This window comes from Numida meleagris, chromosome 2, assembly GCF_002078875.1.
Source record: "Numida meleagris isolate 19003 breed g44 Domestic line chromosome 2, NumMel1.0, whole genome shotgun sequence".
Classification (NCBI taxonomy): Eukaryota; Metazoa; Chordata; class Aves; order Galliformes; family Numididae; genus Numida; species Numida meleagris.
The window spans coordinates 14,673,719-14,699,165 of NC_034410.1; the positions used below are offsets into that span (position 1 = coordinate 14,673,719).

Consider the following 25,447-nt stretch of genomic DNA (forward strand, 5'->3'; position numbering starts at 1 on the left):
ATGATTTGCAGGGCATGATGTTTTTTATTGTTTAGAAATAAGTCAGCTCTGAGTCACCACTGAAAAACCCTGCACTAAATTGGATTTCCCCAGCTAACCTGGACTCACTTAATTCAAAAAGTGCAAAGAAACCACAGAACCTGCTTTGCAGCCATCAGCCTGTGCCTGCTGCCCCATGGCTACCTTGTGTCAGGTGTGAGGAGGGTGCAGGTCAGCCGGGGTGCTCTGGTGCTCTCTCCAATCTGGTGGACACGACCACAGTACAAGGAGTACAGAGCCTGAAGCAGAACCACTCTTTCAGAGCCATCACCGTCATTTCCACTTCCCACTAAGCAGCAGAATATTTCCAGATTAAAACCCTTGTCATTGATTTCAGACTCTCACTGACTTTAAAAACCACTTAAAAATCTCCCACTGTGCCTGTGCCCAGTACTGCAGTGCAACACTTTATCAGGTGGATCTAACATTTCCATTGTGAGCAGGAGGTTTGTGATGCAAGGCTGGGTTTCCTGGGTGCTGCACACCTAAGTACTTCTGCTAAAAACTGGCATTTCTAGAGATCTGCAAGGCTTGCTTATCATATTTCTTATGCAGGAAAGGTTTGGCTGAAAAGTATGCAATTAATGTTCTTTTAATGGAGAATACTTCCATGAGTACAGGAAGTTTTCTCAACCAGCTCATTCATGCTTTAACTTTTGTGCCCACTAATCTGAAAATTGGTTCAGATTTTACAGCTTTGGCTGCATTCTCAAGGCTCCTAATTGATGGTGTAATTCAAATTGCATTTGCGTTGGCACCTCTGAGAGGGTGACTGTGCTCTGTTTTTTCTCCTTGGACCTGAAGCAGACAGTATGACTGTGCTGGCCCTACTTCCCATCTCTCCTGAGGGTCCCAGTTCTGTACCACAACCTTTGCAGACAAAGGGACTGGAAAGCTCTGCAGGGAACATTTTGTACTGGTGCTGCCTCCTGTGAAGCTTTAGGAAGACAAGCAGGTTGAGGTTCCCCTTGCTGAAGCATAACTGAGACCAGCTGATCATAACACAAGTTCCATAAAAGTTCCTGCTAAGGCCCCGGGGTACACAAAGCTTCCCTGTCACAGCCTTTTCTCCTGCCACTCATTTTACTTTATTCCTGGTGCAAACCTGCAGAAAGGACATTATGCCCTGCTGTCCAGGCCACTAATGAAAATGTTAAACACTGGCTACAGTATAGACCTTTGCGGCTCACCACACTGACTGGTCATGAACTGGACTTTATGCTTTTGGACATGACATTCTGAGCCAAGTAGTTCAGCCAGCTTTCACTCCACCTTGCTGTCCATTCATCTAGCCCATTCTTCTTCATTTTCTCTAATAAGGATGTGTAGAAACCAGAGCTGAAAGTCTTGCTAATGTCAACATAAAAACTGCCAGATTCTCTCCCCTTGTTCACTAAGCTAGCAATTTGATTTTAGAAGGTCAGGAATTATTTCACCTTCATAAAGCTACACAAACTGCTGCTGATCACCTTCTTGTTCTGGAAATGTCTGGAAACTGTATTCAGGTTTAGTTATTTCATCATCTTCCCAGGCATAGAAGTGAGACTAACCGAAATGTAGTGCTCTTGGTCCTCCTTCCTCCTTCCTTGCAGTCCTCAGGAACCTCTCCCAATTTTTGTGATCTTTCAGAGATTATGGAAAGTAGCCTCACAATCAGCCAGCTCCCTCAGCACCTGCAGATGCATCAGGCCCCATGGATTTGTGTATATGTTCCTTAACCTGATCCACCTCCACTGAGCTAAGTCTTCTTTGCTCCAGATTTTCTGCCTGGAATCAGAGACCTGGGATTCCAGAAGACATTGTCAGTAAAGTTTGAGAAGAAGAAGGCATTAAGTACTTCAGGTTTTTTCCCATGTCTTTTGTCACCAGCTCCTGTTCAGCAATGGATTTACATTTTCCCTACTCTTCATCTTGTTGCTGATGTAACTGTAGCAGATACACCTTCCTCACCAGTTTCAACAAAAAAAGGCTTTGCTTTCCTAACACTACCTTTGCATACATGTATTACATCCTCTCTGAGTTAATTGGCTCCACTTCCACTTGTGTGACATCTTTTTTATGTCTGAGTTTTGTCAGGAGCACCTTGTTCATCTATGCAGGCCTCCTTTTGCCTTTGATGTTTTGCATGTCAGCACTGATCATTCTTGAGTTTGAAGGAGATGATTCTTACAAAGCAACCAGCTCTCATGGACTTCTCTACCTTATCTGTGTGCGTATACTTGGGGTGGGGTTCCACCTGACTTTTTTGTTGGCTTTGAGGTCTCTTCTGTTCACACCACCCTTTGCTTGCCGTCCAGGTCTACCACTTCCTCACTTGTTTGTAGGTTGTTATCTCCCTTTCCTGTCATTCCTGGTTTAAATCTCTCCTCTCCAGGTTTGCCAACCTACTGGCAAAGACATTTTACCCTACTTGATCAGGTGCATCCCATCTCTCATTAGCAGTTCTCAATTCTTAGAGAGTGCCATGGTCATAAGCATCAAATCCCTCTTGCCAACACCATCTGCACAACCAAGCGTTAACCTGCAGGATCCATCTAGTCCTCCTCTAGCCCTTCACTCTTCCTGCCAGGATTGAGAAGAAACCCACATGGGCACTAGGTCCTTGGCCTCTATGCTAGAACCACACAGTCACTCTTGTTACATTGCTCATCACCAATTAGACCAAACCAGAAAGATGAAACAAAGTCAGTTTTCTGAAGTTGTTTGAATTTTAAGGGAGGCAGAAGAGTGACAGAGGGATGGGAAGATGGATTTCATTTCCTTTCCTATACGCAAATATTTGACATTTGCAGAATCTTTTATTAGGTTTGCAAATCTGCTCTTCTTGTAGCCCTGAAGGAAAAGGGAAAAAGAAATGTGAATCCACAATTTAAACAAAAACCATTCCCTGCCATTAGCATTTCTTTGATGATCCTTTGGTTTATTGTTGTGTGTTAACTTCTGTATAATCATGTAATTGCTACAATGTTCATATAAATAATGCATTTGGAAGAGAAAGTAAACAGTGTGTCACACTCTATTCTCCAGTGAGTTTAGCAAGACCCTCTGGCTTGACAGAGGGTTTTCGTGCTAAAGCTGTTCTTTCTGCCTGGATGTAGCCAATACCTATTAATGAAGTCGAAGTGAATAGGGAAAATAAAAGCACTTTCATTTTATCATGAAGTAAATGTGATGGGTCAGTCCTGAACTCCTCACTGAATTTACTTTATGACAAAAATAATGTGTCTTGTCTTCGCTGTATTGCTGCCTCAGGGGAGCTGGTGTGTATTAGCTGTTGCAAGCAAGAAAGACAAACACCGTTTGTAGCCCCCTCTCCCCAGGTCCTCTTGGGTTTTTCTTTTATGAAAGTTTCTGGTAAACACTTCTGTAAAGCTGCAGAACAGAATCACTCAGGTCTGCCAGCGTTTTTTTTGGTGTTTTTTTTTTTTTTTTTTTTTTTTTTTTTTTTTTTTTTTTTTTTTTTGCACTACATGAAATATTTCTCAAGTCCAATCCTCTGTTCTCGATCCCTTTGCAATTTAAAAAAAAAAAAAAGCCAGTTTTAGTTCCAAAATCTAGAGCCAGCTTTTAAAACTGCAACTTATAAAAAAAGCTAGTTTTACAGTTAGAAAAAGGTCACATCACACTGACAGAGATATAGCTGGAACAGACAACTAAATTTTGCACCACAAGCACCTGGATTTTGCCCAGATATTTGGGCCTGAATTTCACCAGCTTTTTATAACCAGGTATTTCAAAGTCTTACAGGTTTGGTGAGTGTGGGATGGGAGGAGGATCTGCTTTGGGGTTTCATTGACACAGGCTGTGGATCGGTTCTGGTTAACTTCAGTGTGTCAGCATACAGAGGCATGCAGGATGGAGGGTTCATAAGAAGAGGGTAAGATTATGTGGTCGTGCATATGTAAGGTCCTTATTTTGCAGAATATGCTTATAACCTGCCAGTCTATTTGACTGACAGGTAGGATCTGAGGCTCTGTGCAACAGCTCCCATTGAATGTAGAAGAAAAACACAAAGTTAGCACTGGTAGAGTTCTGTCCTATCCTTACCCAAATATTTTCTATCTGGCATCAAACTGAGTGATGTTTTAATTATAAACAAGACAAACCTTCACAAAGAAGAAGGATATTGCTGCAAGCTGGCAGAGCAGCAAGTGAGCCAGGAAGACCCTTAAGAAATGGGAAGTTCCTCATGAGACCACAAGGACTGCTGGGAAGAAAAGCCAATATGCAGGGGCTGATGAGATGCCATATGCAGAGGCCTGAATTATCTCTAGTCTTGAATGTCTGCTGACTCACGGCCCAACACCATACTCTGGTTTTACAGAACCATTTTTGCTCCCTATGTCCTAGGATTGGCCATGTTAGAGATGTAAACGTCTCCTGCACCAGAGTGGGAAACACCTAACATGATTGCCTTGTATAGAGATAGCTCAGAAAAGCATATATTTCAATGGAATACTTCAAATTTTTGTAGCTTCTTCAGTTTTCTATCTACCTTTGTTGTCCAAGTTATGGTATCACTACTCTCTGTGTTCTTCTGAAAGCACAGTTGTGTCTGTCATCATCTTTGGGTGATAAGATCAGATTTTGAACTTGGATGCGCTACACAGAACCACATGGTAATCTCCTGCTCTATAAAGGACAAGAAAGACAATAAAAAGCCCTCGGCTCTGGTTCTCTCTACTTTTGTTTCCTGTGAGTCTCATTAGGCACTTAGCCAGTGACTAGTCAGGTACAAAGGGACAAGCACTCAGAAACAAGCCTCAGAGGTCCTGCCTTCCATCTGTGAGGGGTAAGTGTGAACTATAAGCCAAATTCATTTAGTTCCTTTTACATAATTGTCAGCTTTGCTCAAAGCGGTTTCTTCTCCTGGGTTGCAAGGGAAGACAGTCAATTGTTGTTCTATTCACTTCATCACATAAACCCATTTGACAGGCATGACAGCAACCGCTTGCTAATTACGGAGCAAAATTTGCAGTGCAAGGTTTGTTGTGCCAACGGTCCCCGGAACAATCCTGGGATTGTTTTATGAGAAGATTGGGCAGTCAGGGTTGAGCACTTTCTCTTCAATTATCCCCATGTGCTGTCATGGCTTGGAGCTGCTCTAGTGGAATGAAGAGAAGAAAATGAATGAGCTCTGCTCCAACCCTGGGAGCAGTCACTGAACCCTAAAGAGCTTGGTTGGTTGTATCTTTGTTGGCTGTTATTACAGATATTATTGCCTGTAGTGGCACTGGAGCTGCAGGTCCATTAGCACTGCTCTGCTTTGTCCAGGGATTTATAGCTGCGCTGCAGAGACTGCCTCTGGAGTGAAGCTCAGCATGGGGGCTCAGCTAAGCTCAGCTCTCTAAATATTATCCACTACTTTTGGTGACATAGTAAAGCTCAGATATTGTTGTCATTGGATGTAGCTGGTTTGCTGATTTTATTAAGAAGAGGAATTGATTTTGGGGTGAGGGCTGATTAACAAGAAAGTTCATCTCACTGGGGGAGAGTTAAAAATATATCAAAGAATCAAGTGCTTAATGTTGGAATCTGAATGATGCGCAGAGATCTGAAAAGATGCTCTTGGAAGAGAAAATGTAACTAGCTGGTCAAAAATCAGAAGTTCTACAGAATTTTCTGCAAGAAAATTAGTTCCTACAGAAGTTACTGGACAACACATTCTTAGTACCTTACATGATTTGGGTTTGCAAAGTACTTTCATGTGCCCCATCTGGCTACCTTGCTCAAAAGTTTCCTCTTAGTGACCTGGCTACACTCACATGGCTGTTGTTTCCAGCACAACTTCAGGGATACATTGGGAAAAGAAAATGTGGAGAGGGGTTGTGTTTGTCTGAGTACCCCCAGGACAGCAGGGCTGTCCCAGCACCATGCCTCCCACACCTTCTCCTACTCTCCTGGCATCGTCTGCAGCACCTGGCAGGTCACAGTGGGACCAGTTCAGCTCACCAGCCCAGCAGAAAACTAATCAATTCCTTCTGCTGAGTTAGCTCCCTAGCAGATGGCACATTGCATCAGCTCACCAGGCTGTATGACAAGCCAGAACCAGAGGACTCTCACAAGCAAGGGCAACAGTGTGAGCATGCCTTTTGTTTGCAGCAAGATATTAGATCAAATGCCTGAAAATTTAACCACGTCCTCCTGTCTCTGCAGATTTACAGCATGGATTTGGATGGCAGGCAAGGAGGAGGTATGCCCCAGCTCCAATAAAAGTGTACCTAGAGCCCTTCAGAGCATTTTGGAGCATAAAATCCACAACATGTCTCTGACGTAGCCTGAAAGGACTTTTGAAGGAATTGCTCTCTTTTATGAAAATGAATCACATAGCAAGGTACATCTTAACTGAAAAGGTTTGGAGAAGGTCAGAACAACTGCAGAAAATCTGAGGTTTCACCAAATCTATCTGAATTTCACTACACAAAGAGTCTTTCTACCCATGTCCAAACCCTCCCACACACAGACATGACCTTTTCAGAAACATCTTCTACAGGTCAGTGGTGTTAACTGAAGGCAGATGGGAGAGCAGAAAAGAGAGAAATAAAGCAGTAGGTGTTCACCTGTCAGTCACAGCACAAGCCAATTTGGTACAGTGCCAGGTGAGTCCAAGCCTGGCTGGCACAGAAAAGCAACAGAAGAAACCAATGAAAATCCTTCAAAATCTGTCCTACCTGCAGCAGTAGGACACTGTAAAAAGCGATGCCTCAAATTTTGGTTGTTTTCCTTTAGCATCTCAAAATACTTCTAGTTATCTTCAAAAGAAGAGTGAAGGATTATTCATCCCCTTTCCAGAACAGAATTTAAGAAGGCTGAGATAGTGCAACTCATGGGTAGCCCAATTCTCATGAGGTGCTGCAGTGTGCATGTTAATCCATTTAAAGCAGAGGCTAAAGTTTCTCTTTAGCTGTAACTGCAAGCATGCCTTCAGCAGTGCCATGGACCAAAGAAATTTGTCTTCACTGTCCCTGTAAGGTCCTCCATTCCCCTCTCCTTCTCAGTCCTGGCATTCCCTTCCCTTACCTCTGCTCTTTGTTATTTGTGGAGAACCAGTCTGGCTGGGAAATATCTGCTGTGTTCAGATCAGTTCACCACAAGACCTACAAAGGCAGCACTGAGGTTGCGCACACCATCGTTCAGGTCTGGAGGACACAGAACTCTGACTTGCATTTGTCAGATTAAAGCAACTGGAGAACCACGGGCCAGGTACTTACATGAGGTTAAAAGTAAGCCGTTAATTGCTCTTTAATCTGGACATCAGAAACATGATGAAAGACAGCAAGGTGGAATTTGGTTCAAATTCAGGTTGAGAGTAGTGCTAGGTTCACTGCAGCAATCTAAGTATTCTGCACCAAGCAACATCCTCTCCCAGTTAAACAGCTCTACGTTATACAAAATAGTTGAATTTTAGGGGAATTCCTAACACTCTCTGGCCCACAAATGCTTAACCAGAAGTTACAAGAGCTGACTGAAAATTCTGTGGTTATGGCACCTCCAAGAGATCCCAGCTCAAACCTCTGCTCCAGGTGGAGTGGGAGAGGAGCACCAACCCAACACCCTCCCCATGAGGGCACTAACACACTTCCAGGTAAAGGTCTCCCTGATTTTGTATGATCGTGCATGTTTCAGGCAAGTCTAGAGACGAGAATGAGAAATACGTGGTGCACGTGTCTACCTATGCTTTGACATGAGTCTGCTGATCCTGTTGCCCATGATATGAGGGTTCATTCACATGAACCTTCTCTACCAATAATGCCATATGTATATACACGCTTAGGAAGCAATAGACAGCTGTTCTGGAAGCACCAGCATCTGCAGATCTTAAGCATGTAACAGACACTGTGTAAACTGATAGTCCTCCACAGAAATCTAGCCCAGAGTATCTCTGGTGGCTTTTGTTTCTAAACACACAAAGAGTCGAGCTGAGCACTTCAGCAGCATACCTCCAGCGGATGTGGACTGTGTGGGCCGGAGGGTCTTTCAGCAACAGCCTGGATTCCTTTCTGAAAGGCACACTCCAGTTCAGCCAGAGGTTATAGGCTTCATGCAGAAATTCCTCAGTTACAATCTGCGTTTTAATGCAGCAGGTCAAACTACCCTCATAATAGAACCTCTTGTCTTGTATAGATTATATGACATTTAAGAGGGGAAAGGGGGCACTCGAAGCTAAATCTCAGGATACTCCAACGTCTGATGGTGTACAGGTCTGGCAAATGGATTTAGACACTCTTAACAAGAATACTTCAGTTTTCACTCAGCCTCTAGCTGTTTTACTGCTGGTGTGAGGTAACTTCAGGGTTAGCTTTCCCCATTAGTTGGCCCAGATAGGGTTTTTCCCCATACAAGTTAAAACAACTTTTCGCCTACTCTAAACACGCCCTTAGGTGCTGACCAAGATAAATCGTAACAAAAAAGAATCGCATTGCCCCAGAAGACCACTGGGATATTACAGGGCTTCCCAGGAAAATAGCAACAGCAGAGCTTTTGGGGTAACACAGCTCTCTCCCCATGCAGTGGGTAGTGAAGGAGAACATGGTGACAAGCAACAGCTGGATCATGCAGCCTCACTTAGCTCACAGAGGAAGGTATCCTCACCAGTCTACCAGATGGGACTTTGCCCTCCAATGTCAGTGCAAGGGAAGGCCTGCTCCCATGTATGTCAGTATGGCACATGCACATGTGGCTGGTGATGGGACAAAGCCTGCAAGGACAGTATCAGCTAGACTGGAGCAAAAGAGCACTTTCAGAAAACAGCATCATGAAGCCTTCCCTTTCTTCGTGCATGTTTGGAGTCGTCAAATCCCCAGAGCTGGAGATTACAGTAATCAAAGCATGAAATTAACCCCTGGGCAGAAGCTGAGTCAATAGCATGCCATAAGGCCCTTTTTCTGAGCGGTTTGAACAGCTTACAGTTTTCCTATAGTTATTGCTTATTCAAAACTCATTGTGGAATTATTTCCATGAGTAATCCTTGGCCTCTGTACCCATTACAAGCAGCTTACTGTAGTCAACTGATAGCTGAAATTCAGGGCCGGTCCGTCCATTTTGCCCATTCATGTAGGTAACTCACTCTGCTGCAGAGAAGTTGCTGTAGGAGGAGCTCACACTGGGGCTGACAGGGGCTGCATCTCCCTGGGTGCTGGAGACAAGTCTAGTTTTGTTCCCTCACTGCACAACTACCAGCACAGTCCTTGCCAATGTTCTTATTAGCCACTTAGTTTGCACTGAGAAGCCTTACATGAGGACCCCTGCCAAAAGGGGAAGTTCACCCCACTGCCCAAGCAAAGCTCCGTCAGCCACCCATGCACAGCAGAGTAAACAGAGCCCAGCAGCATCAATCAAAGATAACAGAACCTTCATGTGGGACACAGTGAAATAAGATCAATACACGCAGACATCAAGCTGCTTTCACAAAAACTGTTTTGTTTTAAATCATGCCTCAAACATACCTAAGTTGTTAATTACCAACCACATACTGTATGAAGAGACAAATGTAAGACCCATGAGTTTCAGAGCCAGGATATCAGGAGGAAGAATAAATTGACTCAGTGTAGATAAGTGTCAACATTAGATGTTATGAATAGTGTCTTTGTTTCCCCAGCAGCTTTTAAAGCAGCTGTACTTTGAAGTGTCTTATTTTGGGGTCTCTACTGCACCTTGAAATTCTGAAATGAACCAAAAGCTATTCCATTTTAATAAACTACAAGACTTAAAATTATAATTTTTATTGCATTTCCTATCCCAGTGAAGATAATGAGAGCCTGGAAAGTGCACGCTGCCCATTAGGGTTTATTAGGAAAGCATTTGGAAGCTGCACAGCCACCTTGGACTTCTATTGCTAATAGATCCTTTTGTGGCCATCCTGAGGAAAAACAGCTTTTCTTAAGCAAATATAAAAGTGTTTGAATAAATATACTACCCATCACAGCTCCAGTAATCCTCTACGGATTTCCAAAGCTTTCTCTTCCCTTTGCCATCCCAAGGGCCCTTCAAAAATTTATATACAACATTATGCAGGCTGTTGGTGGCTTCCTGGAGAGAGTGACCAAAACCAATCACATAAAAACACAGGAGAGATGCACAAGCATCTGTGAAGACTGAAAGTCTCATTAACTTGGTCCTGCTGTTCCATCCCACCTGCACTTGTTCTCACCATGTCTGCAGCCCGTTTCTCCTTCTGCTCCAAGCACCGTATTTGCACAACGCACCATGGGTGCCAAGTGACCCACTGTCACTGCTGGCAGCCTGTGCCTGCAGAGCTCAGCTCCTGTTAGGAGCCGCCTTGCTGAGACCTTTTCCACACTATGATGGAAACCAAGTTAGAAATAACTCTGGAGTTGGCAAGATTTCTCTAAGTTTTCATTTCTTGAAGCGCTTTGCTGCCAAGGTATGTTATTCACATCTTCTTGGGGATCTGCAGGATGATTTTTTTTTTTTTAATACAGTTCTCTGTAAGGGAGAGGTGAGAGATACAAAGTCTGACACTTGTAAAATCTCCACTTTCCAACAGGCATCAGCAAGCTCAGAATTATTGCAATGAGGAGGCAGATCTGCCATCCATCACGTCACGTTCACGTAGCCAGGATGAGCCTGATGCTTCTGCAGGGCCACTGAATGCAGCCCACTTCATAGCACAGCTGCTGCACCTGGCAGTTAGCATCACAAGCCAGAATAAGGCTGCACTTTGTGTGTTTTTCACAGAAGGCACCACTTTGCTGTAGGTAGGCACAAGGCAACAGCCCCAGATCTGCTGCCAGCATCCACACTGGCCAGGGAAGTTGCACAACAGTCACCTCCCCTTCACTCTCCACGTATACGTTCTAGAAAGCAAATTCTGCTGCAGAGTTATAAGAAATCATCATCAGTGGTAGTTGACACTCATCTTGTACCCTGCACAGCAAAGAAAGTACAGGCTAATTAGTCTCAATGAGATGTTTAATGGCAGAAGATTAGCATGTGAGAAGAGGATCTGATTCACCCAAGGGTAAGACCAAAATCTGATCCATGATTACATGGCCAAAGCCAACACTTTTTAAAATACCAAGGGCTCAGAGAAAGCTGGAGCAGAACCAGAGCAGAGCCTCCAGAAATGTTTCATTTGAAGGAGGCACCACTGGTTTCCCTTGTGGGGTTACCACCGCCCAGGAGGACTGAGATGGACTGCTACAGGTCAGGAGACAAAGAAAACTTCCCTACTGTGGAATGGCTGGAAAGTTATGTTAAAAATATGCATATAAAACTCCCTGCCACTGACTGCTTATCCATAAATTGCTGGCCAAAAGCATTTCCTGCTAAATAAAAATGTTGTGTGAAACTTGTGATCATAGCATGTTACAGAAAAAGCGTATGCGTGCATAGGAAAATCAGAAAATCTTGAAAAGACAAAGTCCTTTATGACAATGCAGTGCAAAAGGAAAAAACAAAGTCCAGAATAGTCCCACATGCAAACACATCTCCTTCCAGCACGGGCAGCCACACAAAATCTGCAAGGAGCTCCTGGAACAGGGACCAGAACTAAGAGCATCACTCAGATCTGCCCCTCTGGGCACTGAACTGGGAGATTTGGACTTCATAATCTGCAGCTACATGTTAGCAGTGGAAAAATACTACCGAACAACTAATTACCAAAAGCACTGGGTAACAAAATCCCGATTAAAATATTTGCAGGAGGTAGTCAGAAAGGTGCCAGCCTGAAGCTTGTAATTGCTTTTATTTCTGGCAAGCATTAGATATACTTTAATAACTATGGGCACATAGTATTAGTTAGAAGGGCAGGGGATACTTGTTCCCAGCTGCAGCTGAGACCAAATGAGGCAGGACGCTTCCCAAAGTAGGTGGGAATGTCATGGTGGCCACAGGGATGGGACACACTGCCCAAGCAATAACATGTGTGACCTCAGGGGCAGAAATGTTACAGGGCACATCTCAAGAAAGAGCACAGCATCACCATGTGCCAGCCTCATCCTCCCACTTCTGCCCTGAACAGTCCCCACGTCCCTGCCTTGGCCCCAACCTGGCTAGTGTAAGTAGGGCAAAAGCCATGCTCCCACCACCAGCAACCACTGCTCAAAGGCAGCCCTGTACTGATGGATTGTCCCTTCAGGGATTTCCTTTTCCAGGCTTCCTGGGCTGCATTCAGTGCCTCAGGCCTTTCTGGCTGTTCAATCCATGGTTGAGTTCTGCTCTCCATGATATAAACGTTTTGTTTTTGAGTCATTCCATCTCCCTACCACAGCATTTTCCTGTCAGCTCGCTAACAAGTTAATGATACAAGGAGCACACATCAAAGTCAAGCTGCCTTGAAGCAGCAGTTTCCATACGCTGCTTGTGTCCCACAGTCCTCTGATTTGTCCCCTAGCCCCTTTTATTTCTGCAGCATATAACACAGGCACTCTGCTCAGTGCACTAGCACATGCCATCAGTGACACAGCTCACTGCTGTGCTTGCCATCGGCAGAGCCCTGTTTGATTGCTGGGGCATTAAATGCACACACTTACAGTGGCGTATAAAATCTGTGACCACATAAGCCACACTGTCAAGTTTAGGAAAATCCAAACTGAGTTACAGCGGGGAAACAAGTTACCACATCAGTTGTAAAAAAAAAAAGCTTGAATTAATTGGAAACTTTACAGGCATAGCTTCGGTTTCTAGGACATTCCCAGCCCAGTTCCTATCTGTACTGTGCCTTTTTTCACTTGCATTATCTGTTCCTGCTCCTATCTGCCTGATGCCTCTACAGGGCATCAAAGTAAGGCTGCAGTGCGTTTCAGGAACAGCAGTTTAACAGCATATTGCGTCCCTTGCATAAGGGCTGGAGCAGAGACCTCAACCCATTCAAAGGGGCCCTTCTTTAATTTCATCAGTATGGTGTAATGACCAACAAGTCCTTCTGCAGAGGCAACTGAACCAAAGAATTTCACAGCTCTCCCATATTCCATATCCCAAGATTGGACTTTTTCATTTCAGTTGGATGTCTTTTGAGCCTATCAAAGACCCACGTTCACAACTGTGGCTTACACACATGTTGCAAGGCAGGGAGATATTGCATTGTGACCAAAGGGATTCATAGTCCGCCAAATAGAAGAGTGCAGCATGGAGCACTGGTGTGGGGAGGTGAGCCAGGAGGCAACTGATGCTCAGAACATGGTGTTTGTCACTCTGCACAACAGAAACTGTGCTGCAGAGGCAGCAGTCCTGAGCTTTCCTTGGAAGCAGCTGCATTAACCTCAGAAAGTTTCTCAGAGCTTTGGAAACATAAGAATCTCAGATTTTCTGAGAGAGGTGGAGGCTGTTCCTTCGTAATGGTTGTCTCATTCGAAACAGTACATGTGGGCCGCTGTCTGATCTCAAGCAGCTGATCAAGGAAGTCAGATCTCAGGTAGAGCTCATAGGTCTTTGTGGTGAAAGGAACCAATTTAAGTCCTGTGTCCAGCATATTGCTGCCTGGGTGCACAGAATCCCTCCTTGTACCACTTTGTAGCTACTAGTCCAAATCAGCTTTAATCCACTTCTGGATAGTCTAAAGCTGTGGATCTCCTTTGGTGCATGGGAGCTTAGGGGCTTCCTTCAAGGGAAGCCCATGCAGTGTTCCTTATAAGCATCACTTCGCATGACCTTTTCAAATCTTTGTTTCAGATCAGCTCTGGTAGATGAAAGTAGAGCAGGTAAATCTGTCAAAAGGCAGCAAGCTCACATCTTGCTCTCCAAAATGCTGAGGACAGTTCTGAAGTCAGCACAACCTGCAGGCAGTCACAGATTTCACCCAGCAAGTCCTGTGGCTTCACTCAGATTTCAACAAAGCCACACTCAGAGTGCAGCACACCTCCTGCCCGATGCATGGCTGCACAGCGCTGCTGGCATTCATATTTCTCTGCCCCAGCTGCTAAAGGAAACGAGCAAAGGCCCCACTGTAATTGTGAGTGAGCTCGGATGGGTGCAAGGCTTAGCATGGAGAGAGAGAACGCGTTGTTTGAGCTTTATGGGCCTTACAGTCAATAGCTTAACCTTCAAGTTACTCATTTACATTACTGCTGGCATAAGTCTCACCACCCCTCCAAAAAACAGTCACAAATGAGATCCAGTCCTACACACAGAGCATGTGAAGGACAGGGGAGGAAGTATAATTAAGAGGGGCACAAAAATTATGGTGCAGTTAAAGGATATAGCACAAAAGCCATCTACTTTCAGCACTAAGCTTATTGGCACATGAGCACAGCTCTGTCCTCCCCCTGTATTTCAGCAGTCCTGGGGACAACTTAGGAAACCTTTGGTCACAATGACTACTCCAGCACCAACTTAGTTTAATTTAGAACCCCTTAAGGGCAAAGTTGCCAGTGAGGCATAGGAGTTTGGCATACACAAGCATGCATGTGGAAGATCTCATTTCTTTAGGTTACCTTGAAAAAGCTCCATTAAAAACAACTTGTTCTGAAAGTAATTCTCAGCATTTTTCCTCTAGTATCTTAACATCTGAAATGCTTTTCATTCAACATCAGGTTCATGCCCAGTGTGAATTCCTCAAAAAACCTTCATATCTGCATTCACTTCATTTATTTCTTTTAAAGAACATATCAAGTATCGGAAGGCTACAGCTAGCTGGCACAGCGCAGAGGGAAGCTACGCACAAGTGCAATAGCAGGCTTTATTTCAGGCCACTTTCCGAGTTATGTTTCTGCAATTCAGAATGTCTAATGAGCTTATTTGATTGTATCCATGCCAACAAAGAGATATAAACAGCTTTAATCACTGTTTCGCGTTGCTCTTGACCCCCCGCTTAGCTTCATTATTTTCCTTTTAGCCACATCAAGGCACAACACTCCAACTAAATCATTCGACTACTTGCTGAAGACCTGTCCACGTAATAAGATTTCTTTTTTTTATTATTATCTCATGTTTTTTTGCACTGCAGTTTAACAAGCAGCAGCCAAGTTGGGTGTTAGTTCCAAGGCAACAGCTAGGTAAAGAATTAATGTCAATAGCTCTTGCTGGTTCTTGGTTCCTTTATTTTCAGATAGATTTCTGAAATTATTGCCCCAAACTGATTAATGCCCAGAGACAGGGAGCAGGTTACAGCTCTGGTCTCCTGTTCTACCCCTAACAATCATGGAGGGAGGGCAGAACATGGAAACAAAGAGAAAAGAAAGCGTTAACAGTTCAAGTCACAGTAAGTGTTGGCCTGTTTAAACTAATAATATCAGACAATTCTCTATAGTCTAAAACATTCACAGTCCTCCTACAGAGCTCTAAGCAATCCATGATCAGTGAACCATGTTTTAATGACACATTCTCTTGTAGAGCTTAGAGGTTTGAAATATTAAATCTTTTCTCTCATGCATGCTAACAGCAAATGAATCTGATGCCCATCCATTAATGAAGTTTGTCTCTTGGTCATTATAACAAGGGCATTAGCTAACATTACTTCCCCTCCACACTTTTAAAAAAAATGAAAAAATATGTCAAGGAGTACACCGAATGTGACACACAACTATAAGTTCAAAAGGTCCCTGAGGACAGAGGTCAGACAGCATGAAGAAAATCTTGTGCCTTCCTAAAATGTAGGTCATTTCCTTCAGTCCCACACAGAGCTAGGAAAAATCCCAAGGCATACATGGAACCTCCATTCTGTAGAAGAAATAGGTGGAAGGTTGTTTCTTTTTCAAAAATACTTCTTTTTTTCATTCCTTATTTTGAAGTGCTTCTCAATGCATTATGAACACATTCTGGGAAAAAGATCACAGCGTAGCATTATGTCTGATTTCTCTGACATCTAGGTCTGCTGCTTGCTAAATATTGTAAGAAGTGTCAGTGACTTCTGAAACTTTTAAAAGACATCCATTTTTCTTTCTACTTGATTTCATCAGCACGGTTCATTGAAGGCTGCAGTGGGAGAGCAGCACGGGGACAAAGGCAGCGGCCTTGTGGGGCACCCACGCTGCAGGCACCCGCTGAGCCAACCCTCCATGCCAGACAGGAGCCCATCACACCAGACAGCCAGCTGACTTCACCACACAGACTTCACTACCACAGCTTTGAAGAAGTTCTCCAACATCTAAGCCACCTCTCCCTTGCTATAATTCAGGCTGATTATATCTTATCTTACTTAGCATGGGCACAGAGAGGTTATTTCCTCTTCTCATTTAACATTTCTTGTTTTCTTCATGAGGCTGAACAACACTAACTGTTTTAATCCTTTGTATGGGCCACTTCTGTAGACCTGAGATAATTCTCCCGGCTCTTTCCCAGATGTCCTACATTAGCACACAGTGCTGTCATTGAGGTCTTAGCTAGTGCCAAACGGAAATTTATGGGTGTTTCAGGATATACACTTCAATGCACATCCTATAGCACATCCCTCCATACAGCAGTGCATCTCTGAGCCAAGGACCTTCAGTGCCATTTCAGCCTTTTGTGTCCCACTCCCTGAGTGGAACAGCAGTTGCCACTCCTATCTGACAAAAGAGACGTTGACTTTTCTGCTTTGAGATCCTACAGAACTACAAGTTACTACAGCCACTGATGACAACTGGGCCTGTACTCACTAATTTCTACTCCCATAGACAAAAATCTGAAGATATATAACATACAAATTCTTCAAAAATTCTACAAAAAATATATAGCATCCCAATTCTTCATAATTGGGACCCCAATCATAGGTCAGATTCTTCAGCCTTCTGGGCACCATGTGGTTAAAATATCGTGGTCATTCCATATAGTCGCAAAACAATTTGGAACAACATTTTACTGGTATAGCTGCACTCCCAAATAGCTCTGCTGCAAGGGTTAATCAGAAGTGCTTTCCCTTAGACACAAGTCTTGCAGCTGTAGTATGATAGGACTGTGGCTGCAAAAGCCCCATTGTTAAACCTAATCTGCTGTTAAAGTGCTTAATCGAGAGATTATTAACATTTCTGATGAAATACTTAGCTAAAGTGCAAAATGTAATCATGGGGCTTTGCTGTCTGGACTTCCAGCTAATATCACAAGCACCACAAGCACACTAAATACCTCAGCAGTGTACAAGGCTATTAGCCTAATCCACTGTGAGCACAGACACTCCCTCCCACTGCTCCCTATACATTTCATCTTAATGAAAACACTAAGTATTTTGCAGCCTAGCAGGAAGGACAGATGCATCGTCTCACATGGCAGAATGAATGCCAAAGCCATCAGACTGCTCCACAATGAGGGTCAAATCCTGAGCCGTGCTGAGTATCCATCATCCCCAGTGCAACCCATGGTGCTGGGCACTCAGCAAATTTCTGCTGTCTTCCATTTCCACAGAGATAAAGAAGCCTTTCCTGCTGTTAGAACATATTGTCTGACCGAGACTGGAGCTAGCTCCATTGTCTGGAAGAAGTTGTCCCTGGTGCTGGCCATCACAGCATGCCCACACAGCATCATCAACAGGCCATCAACGGAGTGGGCCACCACAGACACCTCATGAGAAAATTTCATCTCATGCCTCAATTTTCAAAGATCTCAGACACTGATTTGCTACTCCTTGTCCAATAATAAAGGTTTTTTTGCAGGTGCACATACACAAGACACCCATAGATGAAGCAAACATATTTCGGTCCTTACCTATGTTAACCATCTAGGTTTCATCTTCAGCCAGGAAGAACAGAAAGCCTCTGGAAAGCAGCTTATTTATTTATTCCTGCCCTGGGAAGGTGCCTATTCCAGCTGGGAGGGATTGTCTTTTGGAGATGCCAGTCTCACTCACACAAATGCATGGGGATCCCAGAAGTGTAGTTTGGGCCATGCTTGTAGGCCAAGTGAATCTCAACCCATATCTCCCAAAAGCCAGGAGTTGGACTGATGATCCTTGTAGGTTGCTTCCAACTCAGGATATTCTACAATTTTATGAAAGCGCCGCAGAGGCAATGAACCTCTCATCTCACATGCACAAGCGACCACCAGTGACGTACCCTTTCCTGGATTTCACGAAGGTCAGAATAGCCTTTGTGTCAGGGGCCCATCCCTTGTAACATGCATTTGGGAACACTTTCCATTTCCTCAGTTTGAAACTCCATAACCACAAGAGATTTTCCTAGCCCAGAACAATCATAACCTCACCATTAGGAACAATGCAGTGTTTCAAAATAAGTGACAAGCATCCAAATCCGGACTAGAAGATACCTCCCAGAACAATGGCTGTGCTGAACCCTGCTCATGTTTTTTTTTTGAAAGCAGAGCTGCTTTTCAAATAATATAAAAATCAAAGCTCTGTAACAGAAGTCCTGCTTGCTCTTGTTTAGTTTCTTTCCTCAGGTCATCATTTTATTTTCAACATGTCCAGATTAATGAAATTCTTCACCTCACCCTGTTTTGGTGTCACTTGAGTTTTATCCATCACAACCAATAAATAATTTTGCTTTCTGAGACTACAGATTCGTGGTAAACATCAGCCTACCGCAGACAAAGCAAGTGGGATAAACTGAGCCAAGTCATACTGGAATATTAACAGAATATTAGCTAGATTAAATATTAATAATGACTTTTCTCCTTTTGATCACTGAAGTGGCAACAAAGCAGCAGAAAGAAAGCCCGAGATGCTGACATATGTTTTTATTATCTTTAGTCTTCTTTTTCTTGAAGTCTTGGGAACAGGCTCCACAAATACTTCCAGGTTAAAGACAGAGAATTATGTTATTTATCTCAGCAACAAGAAGATAGAGCTATTTTATTAATAAGGATAACCTGATTTATCCTTTCAAAAATTATCAGGAAAACAATCATATGAAAACTGCAAGAAAAAATAATTAATCCAAGTTTTAAAATCACTAACCAAGAAGCAGGGTGGATTAAAGAGATCTAAGCATATGTCCTACAATAACCCTTCAACAATGGAAAGCCCGCTAAGCTTTATTTTCCTCACTTTTCTCAATTTTAGTCATTTCTGTCTCCTTTGATTCTGCCAGGACTGGGAGCAGCTTCCCTACGGTTTGCAGTGAGAAACGTTCATTCCTTTCACTTCTCTAACCAAAGGAAACACCAGAAAAGTCCCACAAGAAATCCATGCCTTCACAAGACTTCCAGCTGAATCCCCCAGACTGTAAAGGATAAAGTTTTCTAAGAAATCCTGCCCTTGAGAAATGGATCTGAAACATACCCAAACCTTTTCAGATTTGCCAGTCATTAAGATCTGTTAAGATGTTAGCAGGAAAGTGAAAGACTGAGAAAAAGTAAAAGTAGAAAGTAGGAAATGAATTTATATTAAGAAAATGTAAAAATAGTAGCACTTGCAGCTATTTTTCCTCCACCTTCTCCCCAACCAGGAGATTTTTGTGGTACCAACAAGAAGAATACACTGGGGCAGAAAATTCTCTCATTTTAATTTAATTGAAAACAATTCCTCTTTTTATAGATTTCCTTATCTTGTTCCCTCAAGCCTTAGTTTTATAAGAAAACAAACAAACAAAAAGAAGGACAAAGACTTTGTGAACACCAAAGAGATAATATGAAAGATTTCTTTTCCAGTGAGTATTTCTGGATCACTAAAAAGTACAGTTTTAGCAGAAAAGTCCACATACTCAGGCAATACATACCTCTTATTTTCTGGGTCCTAAAAAAGACTGGAGCCATCCAAGTATTTCTCATTTTGCACTGAAAGAAACAACCTGGAACAATTCATAGTCTGAATCACTTTGTTGTCAAGGAGTCATAGGCTGCAGACCTATTTAAGTGGTCACAGCACTGAGTATGCCAGAGTTCAAGCAGCACCTGGACTTAACCCATGTTCCAGACAGTGCTCACTGAGGGCTCTAAGCCAAGTATACCTTCTTAAATACAGTCCTGAGGGTACATGAATTTAACATAAGAGCCTGGTTCCTCAACAGAGGCCTGCATCTTGTACCAATACTCAGTGAGACTGCACCTGATTTACTAAGCTTTCTGCATTTAACTCCCACTATTTGCTGAGCTTGTAAATTCACTGTGACTTCTTGAGTTACCACACCTGATTCCTTTACAAACTTACCCCAAAAGAAAATGAGCTACAGCAAGGCTACTTATCATCTCAATTGACAAAAACATAAGCACTTGTGTACCAGCACATGCAGCCTTGCAGTTTGGCTAGTCCTTTTACTCCAATGAGATTAGGTCTTCTCCACAAATGTGAACAGAGAAGAATGTAGCTAGGAGTAGTTTAGGTAGCTGAGTCTTTTCAGGTGTTATGGGTTTGGTTGCTGGATATAGCTCAGATGTGGAGGAAAGCTCAGATGAGAGAGCAGCGGAGAGCTCAGTCTTCAGTGTTGCTATGGAGCAGTAAAAGTGTTCTGCTTTTTCTCCCTCCATTCCTCACAGGATTAACTCATAACCAATATAAAAGTGACAAAAAGCAAAGCATCTCACTGAAAGCTTTACAGTAAAAAAGTCCACAGATGTTTTCAAAAGTCCTTTTATTCAAACTATGGGGCAATTTGACCCTGTAATACCTTCGCATTTGTTTACAGTATGATTGCATTGCAAGCCTCTGCACAAAATTAAGGCTGCAGTGAGCCAGCTAAAGTGTTATTTCTGCAATAGAACCGCCCCAAAATGTTATTCATAGAAGACTTTGAGTGCTTTTCTTTTGATCCCAAATATTCATATCTCTCTTCTACCTCACTTTGGATCATCTTAATTGCCTGAGTCACTCTGGAGAGGGAAATTTCTTGAGTAGCCCTCATCCATGCAAAAAAGACTGGAGAAACAGCTCCCTCATCAACCTGACAAATGATGCATTAGAGTGTGAGGATCTTGTCTAGAATATGAATCCAGGCTCTTCTCTGGGGTGCACGGCAATAGGATGAGAGGCAACGGGCAGAGGCTGAAACAGAAATGGTTTTGACTGAACATAAGGAAAGTTTTCTCATAGTAAGGAGGTTTTCAGAACTTAGATGGATCACTGAGCAACGCGTCATGATCTTGTAGCAGACCCTGCGTTGAGGCAGATCACTTCTCATACATGTACTGTAGTAATCAACTTTTAAAATTCTTCCTGGATTTTAGATCTCCACAGGAGATGTAAGCTATTGTGTGAATGCTGTTGGGCCTACCAGGAAGCTCACATCTAAATTACTAGGTGGGATTAAGGGATCACCTTACTAGTTTATGTATGCTCTGTTATCATGAATGAGAGTTGTTTGGTACTGGGTAAGCCCTGCCAAACTCTGCTTGGGATGCTGTAAAGAGATAACGTGGACTGTTTTGTTACGCAGTCATACATGTGAAATGCGGAAGCTAGAACTGTAAAGCAGCTCATGAAGTAATCTCTTGCAAATCAGTAACAACTTCTGGCATTGTAAGAGGACATGTTACTTTAAACTCACAGCGGAAGAAATATTTTGTAGCTCATGTCAGGAAAGGAGATAATTTGTATGTTTTAGATTCTCCTTAATTAGTTTTCATTATTTAAAATGAGTATGTTCTTCAGTGGTTTGAAATGGCAAAAATAAGGAGAGATGCAACTGAAATGGTGAATGTGTCACTATAGACTTGTATAATAACTTAGGGAAGTAAGATGAAGACAGCTCTTCAGGTAGCAGTGAACTTCAGGAAAATGACCAGTGGTTACAACACATTAAGGGAAAATGTACATAGACCATGAAACGTGAGTTTGTCCCAGTAAGAAGGAAATAGGATAATATGTTTACATTTTCAAAAGAAGCATTTTTCCCTTCATAATTAAGTTAGTTATCTTCAATTTGATTTTCCTGTCCAACTTCCAACAGCATTTTAACTGTAAATGTCCTGAATAAAACACTGCCATAGGAAAAATCTGGTATTACTTTGTGAACTGAGAGCTGAGTTTGGGTTGTGTTTTTATTTTATTTCTTTTTAAAGAATGGGCATAAATGCTTCCATGTGCTCACACGTCCCTGCTAGCACTTAACTGTGTCCTCCTGCTTAACTCCTGTGGCCGTGGGGATCGCAGCCATCACCCAGGCTCTTGGGCAAGGGACACCTCTTCTCCACATTCACCTTCCCTTGGTGGATGTCCCCAGCCATCAGCTCCATGTGTTATTGGTGCAAAAGGCAGAACCACTGTGCCAAACTAAAGCCATAGGCTTTCCAGTGAGCTCCAAGAGTTCAGACCACACGGCGCTGGCACTGCTGTGGCACTGCTCGCTGGATGGCCCTCTGAGATTTGATGAAACCAGGGAACAGCAGGAGAGGGAAAGAGAGAAAGAAGTGAGATGGAAAATGGAGCATGTGATGCAGACAATGCTTCTTTGCTGGTACCTGGGCTGGGGCGCTGGGGAATGAGGTGACAGTGACCTCTGCCACCACCATGGTGCCATCGGGCAGCCCTGACAGCAAATCCTGTGCTTGGAAAATGCATCTTACTGGCATGAACAAAAGCGCCCCGCACGATGCCAGGACGTGGCTCTTTCATGTAGCACCAATGCTTCGGATTCAGCACAAAAGACACAGGAAGAGCGATGACAGCAATTCAAAGGCTGTTCTGAGCTTTTGCCTTCAGCAGTCCTTTTGAGCCTCAAATTATCTGTACTTTCAAAGCTCTGTGTCTGAACTGCTGCATCCCAGAGGAGAACCGACCCTTAGTGGTCACTGCTCTCACTGAGTCCATATTGAATTGCAATCCTGTTAGCACCAGGACACCCAGTGTTCCTGTGTGTTTTGAAGCTCTTGCCATTCTTCCACACAAATGGGGGCCCCTCCTTTTGAGGCTCCCCACTGTCCCCGCAACACACAGGCCACAGCATTCCGCCTTTCTGAGGAGCAGGCCGCATGGCAGGCAGGGCTGGAGGCAGGAGGGAGGGAGGAGGCTGCGCAATTAAACTGGAGAAAGTCCTCCACAAGGACAAAGCTCATTGTTAGGGAGCTACCAAGTTTTAGACAGCACGAAAAGCAAGCTCTGCAGATGCTGGTGTGGAGGGGTATGGAGCTACTGCCAGCACTGTCCCCTCGCAGCACCATTGATGGATCGGCATAAAAAGCAAAAGCTTCATTGCAGGACTTGTTTGCGCAGCAAAATCCAAATGTGTTCACCTAGATCTGTCTCACCATCTCTCCAACTCCTTTCCCCATCTGTGCAGGCCTACTGCATGCTGCTAGGAGGAGGCTAGCCCCGAGGCAGGGTGTCTGGGGTGACAGAAGGGGAGGCCCCAAGGATAGAGCACCCACCAGCACGGGACACAATCAAATCCAGCAGCAACTGTACAGCCAGAAGGTATGGAAAGTTCAGAGTTAACCCAGCAAAGGTCCCAGACTGGTACAACTCCTTGTGATACTTAAAAATTTAATTTAAAAAATATTTTTTAAAAAAAGCTATTTGCACCCACGTGAGCGCACTGACTCCCTTGGTCGTCTGCCAGTGCTCTTTGCTATGACGGGAAGCAGCATCCCTCTCGTGGGCAGGAACATTTAGATATCTCCCTTTACTTCTCCCTTCTCTTTGTTTTTCCTGGCATTTTCCATCTCCTCTTCTTGTTTTGTTGTTAGCAGTATTTCCTTCTTCTCTTCATTTTGCTCACTTGTTTCTTAATTTCTCCATGATCTGGGGGAGCTAAAGGCACATAGTTGATTTCACCTCCAGTATGTGCTTGAGGAACCAATAGCATGAAATACAAATTAGCTCTAAAAAAAGAAAAGATTTTATTAAGTTACATGCCTGTCTGGCATTCAGAAATGCCCTCTTGCAACATCCCTGGAGATCGCAAAGAGATGCATGTTACTCCACTGGAAGAAATATATGACATTAGAATAATGCCTTTTAAACCTTTTTATAAGAATATGACACTTTAAACCATATTCTGCAGCTTGGAACTGGACCAAAACCAGCCTCTGATTTGAAACAACTTACAATAGAATTTCTAGCCAAAAGAGCCGTATTTTCTGAGTTCTGTGGTAGCTGAATTTAACAGGCAAGACCTACTTCTACATGGCCTGCCACAGCTGAGACCAGCCCTGACCCCAAGCCCTTCACTCTTTGCACACAACCATCCCCTTCGCATCCATTGCCCAAGAGCTCTGCATTGCTCACTGTGGGGCTTTTCCTGCAGACCTTGCTGGGCAATGCAGGGAAACGAGCTCCTTTAGCTGCAATGGTGATGTGATGTCTCATTGATGTATATGAAAAGGTCTGAGCCACAGATTTCACCATGGAATTCAAAATGGAAAATACAGCACTAGCTTTGCTACCCTACTTGAAAGGCTCGTGCATAGCAGGGGAAAACCTGTTTTTGTTAGTTCCACTTTTGGACTGACATCTAATTATCACTGAACTAATTGCAAGTAATTTATGAACTTGAATCAACCCTCCCCATACCAGTAGAGTGTCCTAGCTGGGTGCTGGATTCACCATGGGTGAGGCAAAGCAGTCCTATGGATCATTTGTTAACCGTTTGCACTGACTGTTCGCAGTCTGCAGCCTGCTCCTCTCAGACATATGGCACTGCCGTTGAAGCCCAGCCAGCTGGTGATCAGGGCTCTCACCAAGGACATGTGTGTTCTTGCAGAAACAGAGGGACGACAGATGAGAAAACTCCTGTGGTTTGTTTTTCCATGCAAACAAAAATACTTTTTCATAAACACAACTGAGGACGTGGGGAGCTTCAGTGGGAAAACAAACTTAAGAAAACTACTCTTGGCTGCAAAGTTTCTTCTCCTTCCCCAAAACCATTAATAAGTTGATAATGTAGCACCAAATTATCTGCATGTAATGGAAGCAGCACCAGAGGGAGATGTGTTTGGAGATGTCTAGGACATTTTTTACAGGAGGAGCTATTCAAGCCACTGACCAGAGAAGTTCAACTAAAGTACAGCTTAAAGCCCCTGCACTGGAGATCCTGATTTCCCTCCGCAGTCAACAGAGAGAGGTTTGCTACTCCAGAGAGCATTAGTGTTAGACATCTGGAGTTCCCAGGGGTATTTCTCCTACAGTGCTGGGACATGTAGGCCCCTGTTCCAAAGGCCACTTCCACACCTGGCCACTGGACAGTTTCGTGTTAGAAAGAAGGTGGAGAAAATCCTCTCTGCGCCATTTATCCCTGAGCAGGCAGAAAACCATCCTTGGTGGTGGAGGAGCTGGGCACTGGGGCCCCTTATCATCCTTGAATGTGCATTCCTCGATCAGCATCCCTTGATGAGCATCCCTCGATGAACATCCCTCAGCCCTTCAGTCCAGCATAGAATACCATTAGAGTTTAGGCCAATTATTCAACAGCCCACTTATTGTTAACATACAACAGACATTTACCACATATCCTAAATATTCTTGATAGTTAGCATTTCTGAGATTCGCACTCCTTTTTAACACCTCAAAGCACTTAGAAAATATTAGACCTCCATGCTGGAAGCGAAGTTTTATACTTTTCACTAACATTTTATATAGCATTTTTTATTGTAGCACAGCCCTCAGGGTCTCCTATGCCCCCCAGCTCTTTATAGCCTTAAAAATAGATAT

At 43.6% G+C, this 25,447-nt stretch overlaps 1 long non-coding RNA gene across 5 annotated transcripts in view; it reads right to left on the reverse strand.

The window, feature by feature from the left end:
- The window catches only part of LOC110394453, a 39,150-nt gene extending 19,054 nt beyond the window's left edge, over positions 1-20,096 (reverse strand). For 3 of the 5 annotated variants that reach the window (XR_002435634.1, XR_002435630.1, XR_002435631.1), the window contains exon 1: positions 19,584-19,797. This is a non-coding gene — a long non-coding RNA (uncharacterized LOC110394453). Of the gene's footprint in view, positions 1-19,583 lie in introns of all 5 variants that reach the window. The other 2 variants (XR_002435632.1, XR_002435633.1) reach the window with 2 other exon arrangements.